Raw genomic sequence first — 7,002 nt, forward strand, 5'->3', positions numbered from 1 at the left:
CACCCTGCTATCACTTACGAATTTTCAGGATCTTTCTGGAAGAGGTGGTGCTGAGGTGATCATGATGAGTTGAATTATCAAAATCCATGGGGGTGGGGGGCCAAGAGGTCTGAAAGTTGATTGGAGGAGGGCACAATGCCTAAAGGTCATGTAGAGGGCCTGAATGCTTTGCACCAGCCTTGCTCATAGCTCTGTAATGCATCCCCACCCCTCCCACTGCACTGTGGCCAAGAAGAGCAGACAATGGACAGGGAGTAATTTTGGCGCATTGCCTCCCTTGCACCTGCACTGCTCCCACAGCCCTTGGTAGTTTATGAAGGCAGGATTTATGGGATAAAGTGAATATCCAGAAATGATAGAAGGCTGTATGCAATACCTCCATGATGAAAGCAGGATGTAGAGGACTATAAAGAGAGGCCATCACATGATGGCTCCCGGATAAAAAGCAGGATGGAAAAGAATAAAGGGAAGAGATGGACAATGAAGATGAAGCACAGTGGCTAGACTGTGAGAAAAACAGGACAAGAGGGAAAGGTGGTAGGGACTAACATATACATGTGTGTATATGTGATATGTATATGTAAAATATAAAACACACATATACACTGCATGCAAACAGATGCTGTTCATACAACATAATAAATAAGGGCAGAAGAAGACTAGCATGGCCCAGTCAGAAAGGTGGCCAGGGTTGTACCTGCTGCTCCTTCAGGTTACCTCCCCCACCCCTATGTCTTTTTTTTTTTTTTAAGTTTGAAAATCATTTAAGTTTTACTTTGAGTGGAAATGCGTACACTTTTATTTCATCCTTTTGCCACACAGGGATCCTGTTCTTATCCCATAACTTTTTGATTTCTGCCACCACATTCTCATTGGAAACAAAGGAGAAAAAAGGGGGGGGTCCACTTCTTCCACAATAACGCAAGCAAAACAAACACAGGGTGGAAGAAAGCCATGTCCAAGTGACCAACCCAAATACATAAATAAGAGCTCCAAACAAAGTTTATTGGGACCTACATGGTCTGTGTTTCGGCGGAAAAGCTTTCTTTAGGGGTCGATAGATGAGTCCTTTGCTGAATGTCAAAGCGACTTTGAGTGCTTGCAAAGCACGAGTTTGAGGACACTCTTCTGGTCTCAATACACACCAGGGGCGTAGCCAGACTTTGGCAGGAGGGGGGTCCAGAGCCCAGGTGAGGGGGCACATTTTAGCCCCTCTAGCACCGCTGACCCCCCCGCCACCACCAACAACTTTGCCCCCCCCTGCCGATGACCCTCTCGACCCCCATCCCGCCACCAACCCTCCCCCACCGTCATCGCCTACCTTTGCTGGCGAGGGACCCCTATCCCCGCCAGCTGAGCTCCTCTTGCTTCCTGCACACAGCTTCGTTCTGTTTCTGACATCCTGCACGTTGTTTGTTTTGACCACATTCTCATTGCCAGAGAATGTGGTAAAGGCAGTTAGCTTAGCAGGGTTTAAAAAGGTCTAGACGACTTCCTAAAGGAACAGTCCATAGACCATTATTAAATTGACTTGGGGAAAATCCACTGTTTATTTTTTGGGATAAGCAGCATAAAATGTATTGAACTTTTTCAGGATCTTGCCAGGTATTTGTGACCTGTATTGGCCACTGTTGGAAACAGGATGCTGGGCTTGATGGACCTTTGGTCTGTCCCAGTGTGGCAATACTTATGTACTTATATTTTTTTCCCCACAGAAGAACATTCCACAGGCATTCACCACCCCTTCTGTGAAAATATATTTCCTGATATTGCTTTTAAGTTTCCCTCCTTGCAGCTTCCCTTCATGTCAGTGGTGTAGCTATGGGGGACCAAATTGGTTTCATTAAAACGAGTGTGCATGGCACAACTGAGAGCAGGTCAGGCAATGCGAGGCCAGCATGGGACAAACAATTCAGCTGGCGGGGGGTGTGTGACCCCCGCCTGCCAACGTACCATTGTGCAGCGGTGGCGGAGAGCCAAGGCCAAAATGTGCCTCCCCCCACTTTGGACTCTGGCCTCCCTCCCGTCAAGGTCTGGCTATGCCCCTGCTTCACGTCCTCTAGTCCTATAGCTTCTCTATTTTTGGACAAGATTTGCTTGTTCTTTAATACCATTCAAGTATTTAAATGTCTGTATCATATCTCCCTTGTCCCTCCTCTCTCCAGGACACACATTTTAAAATTCTTCAAGTCTGTTCTCAAATGTCTTCTGTTCACTTTCCACTAAAGGGCTTCATACACACAGACAAGACAGTACACAAACCCACACCCACATGCTGTACACAGATCAATAAGTGAGTCTGAAATCACCCCATGTGTGTTTTGGAAGGTCCACTCCTTCCCCACCCCTCAACCATTTTGATGTAGGCACGGTGACCTTGCCTCCATTTAACCTATTTGATTTTCACCAGACTCTGCCCAGACTTTGTTGACTAAACAAGACATCCAGACCCACCATCCTGACCTGCTCTCTGTGTACTACAATCAGAACAGAGCAGCAGCAGCAAAAAAAACAAAAACAAAACAAACAGTACAGATTGTGACAGGTGATGGAAAAGAAGGAATTATCAAAATCTGAACCCTAATCTCTAATCTACTACTTAAATGAGACTTCTGTACTCAGTTGTGAAACCCAGTACAGGTCACTTTATCATCCTGTGCCTCATTTCTAATCCCAGTTCTGCCATTAATGTCTGTGGAACCTTGGACAAGTCATATTTCCCCTCCCTGTACCACAGTTTAATTTAAAAATTTACATTCCGGATTTTCAATTCTCTGGAATGTACAAATCAGTTCTAATCCCATCTCTGCCACTAAGATACTGTACAACTCTGGGCAGATCACCTTTCTTGTGCCTGAATTCCATATGTTCACACTGAAAAGAAAACTTTCACCCAAATTGCTTCATCCTGTAAAGATGCAGGATAAAGGAAGAACCAAAGTCCATTCACAAGGCACACGCCTTTGATTGTAGTTTCCATAAAAAGATCAGAAGTTATAAACTTTTCCACTGCCCGTGTTCTTCATGTGGGCCACACTTTACATGCAGACAGATTTCCATATGGTTGTGACATTGCCATCTGTTACCTCAGTGCAGCCTTTTCTCAACAAAGCCCTGCTGTTTTGATCAGGTCCTATGCACTTGGCTTTCCAGCTACTTGGAAAATAACTGATTAAATATCTGTATAAATGGAACATAAAACACACAGCAGGTGTAAAAGATGAAAGAAACGTTTTTTAGTTAAACCAAGAATCCTCAGAGGCACCAACATGACATCAGGAGGAGAGGTTTATAAGCCACTATCTTGAAATCCAAGGTTGTAATCAAGGCCATTAGAAGGGGTAAGCAAGAAGGACAACTAACCAGGAGGTAACACATTGCCCTTTGAGTCAGTCGGAGTATGCCAGCATGTGAGCTGAAAGGGAAGGAGATGCTGAAAATGACTGCAGTTAGCAGTCCTTGCCCTGGGTGCTGTTTTATCCAAGAAATGCTCCTAATGTAATAATTCCTGATATGCGATCTCTGAATGTACCAGTCTCTGATGAGTCTACTTGGGTGCAAGTAGGGGCATAGCCAGACACCCAATTTTGGGTGGGCCTGGGCCCAAGATGGGTGGGCAGAACTCTGCCCTGTCCCACAAGAGATTTGGTCTCTCCCTCTCTCGCCTGCATGCCATATGGTCTCTCAAACATTCCCCCTCCGCATACCTTTTAAGTAGCAGATTTTCACCAGCAGCGAGCAGCAACTAATACACACCAGTGGCGTAGCTACATGGGGGCCTGGGCCCCCCCAATTTCCTCTGGGCCCCTGGTTTTGCTACCGAGGGTCCCCAACCCCTGCCAGCTGAAGTGTTGTCCAACACTGGTCTCCGGCAGCACCGTGTTGCCTGCCCTGCTCTGGCTTCCTCTCATGTCCAGCATGCTCAATTTCACTAAAAGGAGCATGCAGAATGTGAGGGGAAGACATAGCAGGGCAGACAACGTGGTGGCGCCAGAGACTGGCGCTGGACAATGCTTTAGCTGGTGGGGGTTGCCAGCCAAGGTATTTGCTGCAGCAGTGGCTGCGGAGTGGCAGGACAGCGGGGGGGGGGGGGGGGGGGGGGGGGGGGTTGGCGAGGCGGCAGCAATGGGGTGGCAGACCAAAATGTGCTCTTCCCACCTCGGGCTCTGGCCCCCTCCCACTGTGAGGTCTGGCGACGCCCCTGATACACACTGTTCATTTTGACCCTACAGCCTTTCCTCTGATGCAACTTCCTGTTTCCGCATATGTGGGAATACATCAGAGGGAAGGCTGTGGGGCCAGTGCAAACAGTAAGTATCAGTCGCAGCTCGCTGCAGGCAAAGATCTGCTATTTACAAGGTATGCAGGAGGGACAGTTGTTGGGAGGTTTTGGCTGGTGGGGCTTGGGGATCCCTGCCAGCCACATCATAGGTCTGCTGCTACTGGGTGGGCCTGAGCCCAAAGTGGGTGGGCTGGGGCCCATCCGGGCCCACCCTTGGCAATGCCACTGGGTGCAAGAGGTCTCTGGTGAGTCATTGAAATGCCATTCATGAACTGCCGTGCTTAATCATAATGCAGACTAAGCAGTCACATAGGATGGCAGCTTCTAGGTGGCTGTCAAGAGCACCTGTAACCAAAAGAGGAAATCTCATTGGGTAACTGAATATTACTTTGCTGGGAGTTGTGGAGGGGGCAGGGGCATAGCCAGACAACAGATTTTGGGTGGGCCTAGGCAAGAATTGGGTGGGCACCAAGTGTTCTCCCCCCCCCCCCCCCCCCCAAAAAAAAAAATTATCTCAGCTGGTGGGAAAACACTTCTTTCCACCTTGGCAGCAGGCATGCACTGAAAACTGAGTATGCACAGGTGCCAGTGTTGTGGAAAGTAGCATTTTCATTACCATCAGGGGGAAATCTTCAGCTGGCAGAGCTTGGGATTCCCACCAGGCAGTTACCACTAAACATGTGCTACTGTTGGGTGGGCCTGAGCCATAAATGGGTGGGCCCTGGCCCACCCAAGCCCACCTGTGGCTACACCACTGGGAGGGGGCACTTTCGATAGATCTAAATCCAACTTTGGACATTTTCCACAAAACATTCCAAAACTGAGTAGTGAATATAACCATTTTTGAAACCAGAAAAACATTTATCTTTTTTTTTTTAATGAGCATTTCCTATACGTTGCTGTGCTCAGTGCATCTATCTTTTTGAACCATTTTCTAGAAAAAAAAAAGCATCAAAGTGAAAAACGCTCACAATCACGCCATCAGTATGTAGGAGGAGTCAGCATTCTTAGGAGACTGGCCACACAGACATCCCGACAGATTCACTGGGACACCATAGAGGCACTGCTGTGGACTTCACATAAAAGGTCCCAGGTACACATCTTGCCCGAATGAAGACAGGCTAAACTGTAGGAAGCGTACGACAAAGTACCACCAAGCCTTACTAAAAACTAACGATCCAACTTAAACACTTGAACCCTGCAACATAACGAAACCAAAGCTCGTACTGGACATAACTTAACTTCCTCCTTATGATTCCCCAATGTGTCTGTCACACATGAACTTTTACTCTACTACTATATCACTTTGTATTTGTTCATACCGAAACTGACAATTGCCATTAAGGTACTATGTAAGCCACATTGAACCTGCAAATAGGTGGGGAAATGTGGGATACAAATAAATAAATAATAGCAACCAAAACACAATGTTTCTCTCAATGCATTGCACAGGCTGCCAATTCAACTAAGCAGTTGTTCAGTACAGTAAACAGGCTACTGCAACTCCCACAACAGAACCAGCCTGCCCAGTCTAAATTGAACTGCAATGATTTTGCAGCATACTTTGCCAACAAAATTAAAAGTTTGCAGGCAATCCCACCCAGTCTCCAATCAGTTAACCAGGAGCGCACAAACTCATCCTCTCCTGACAGAGACAGATGGGACACTTTTAACCCATTGTCAGAGGAGAACCTTGACAAAATCCTAAGATACCTTCGACCAACTACCTTCTCCCTCAACCTCTGCCCATCAAAGATAGTGCAGCATACAAGAATAGGCCTCACAGAAGGCGCCACAAAAATTGTGAACTCCTCTCTTTCTAAGGGGCAACTACCAACAGCATTAAAAAGGGCAGTGGTTCACCCTTTGCTTAAGAAAAATAACCTTGACCAGGACAATCTTGAAAGTTACCAGCCAGTATCCAACATCCCATTTCTAGGGAAACTTATAGAACATTCTGTATTCAAGTCAGTGATTGGCTAGAAGAGAGAAACTGGCTAAATCCATGCTAGAATGACTGACAGAAACCGTTATCAATGGAACAGTACTTGCTTGGTTCAGATCCTATCAGACAGGCAACAATCTATAATGTTTGGCAGCAACTCATCACCACCATGGGCAACTGACCTGTGGGGGTACCACAAGGATCGATACTGTCACCTATTCTGTTCAATATCTATCTCAAGTCACTAGCTGAGCTGATTCAGTCAATGGACACTCAATTCTACATTTACGTGGATGATGTGCAGCTACTCATACCCATTGAACCTGACTTACCTACAGCCTTGAATAAACTGATTACCTGTCTAACAGCAATTCAAGAATGGGTTAAATACAACCAACTTTGCCTAAACCCAAGTAAAACTGAGCTTCTCTGGGTCCATAACACAAGTGGATACATACCTGACATCAAATCTCTTTTAGGAAGTACAAACTTCCCCTCAAATCACAAGTCAGGAACCTTGCAATACAGTTAGATTCAACACATAAGTACATTATTTTATAGACATCTATCATATCTCCCCTCAGCCGTCTTTTCTCCAAGCAGACAAGCCCCAGCCACTTTAGGCTTTTGTCATGGGGAAGTCGTCCCATCCCCTTTATCATTTTCGTTGCCCTTCTCTGCACCTTTTCTAATTCCACTATATCTTTTTTGAGATGCGGTGACCAGAATTGAACACATTATTTGAGGTGCGATCGCACCATGGAGCGATACAAAG

This window comes from Microcaecilia unicolor, chromosome 8 (assembly GCF_901765095.1).
Source record: "Microcaecilia unicolor chromosome 8, aMicUni1.1, whole genome shotgun sequence".
NCBI lineage: Eukaryota > Metazoa > Chordata > Amphibia > Gymnophiona > Siphonopidae > Microcaecilia > Microcaecilia unicolor.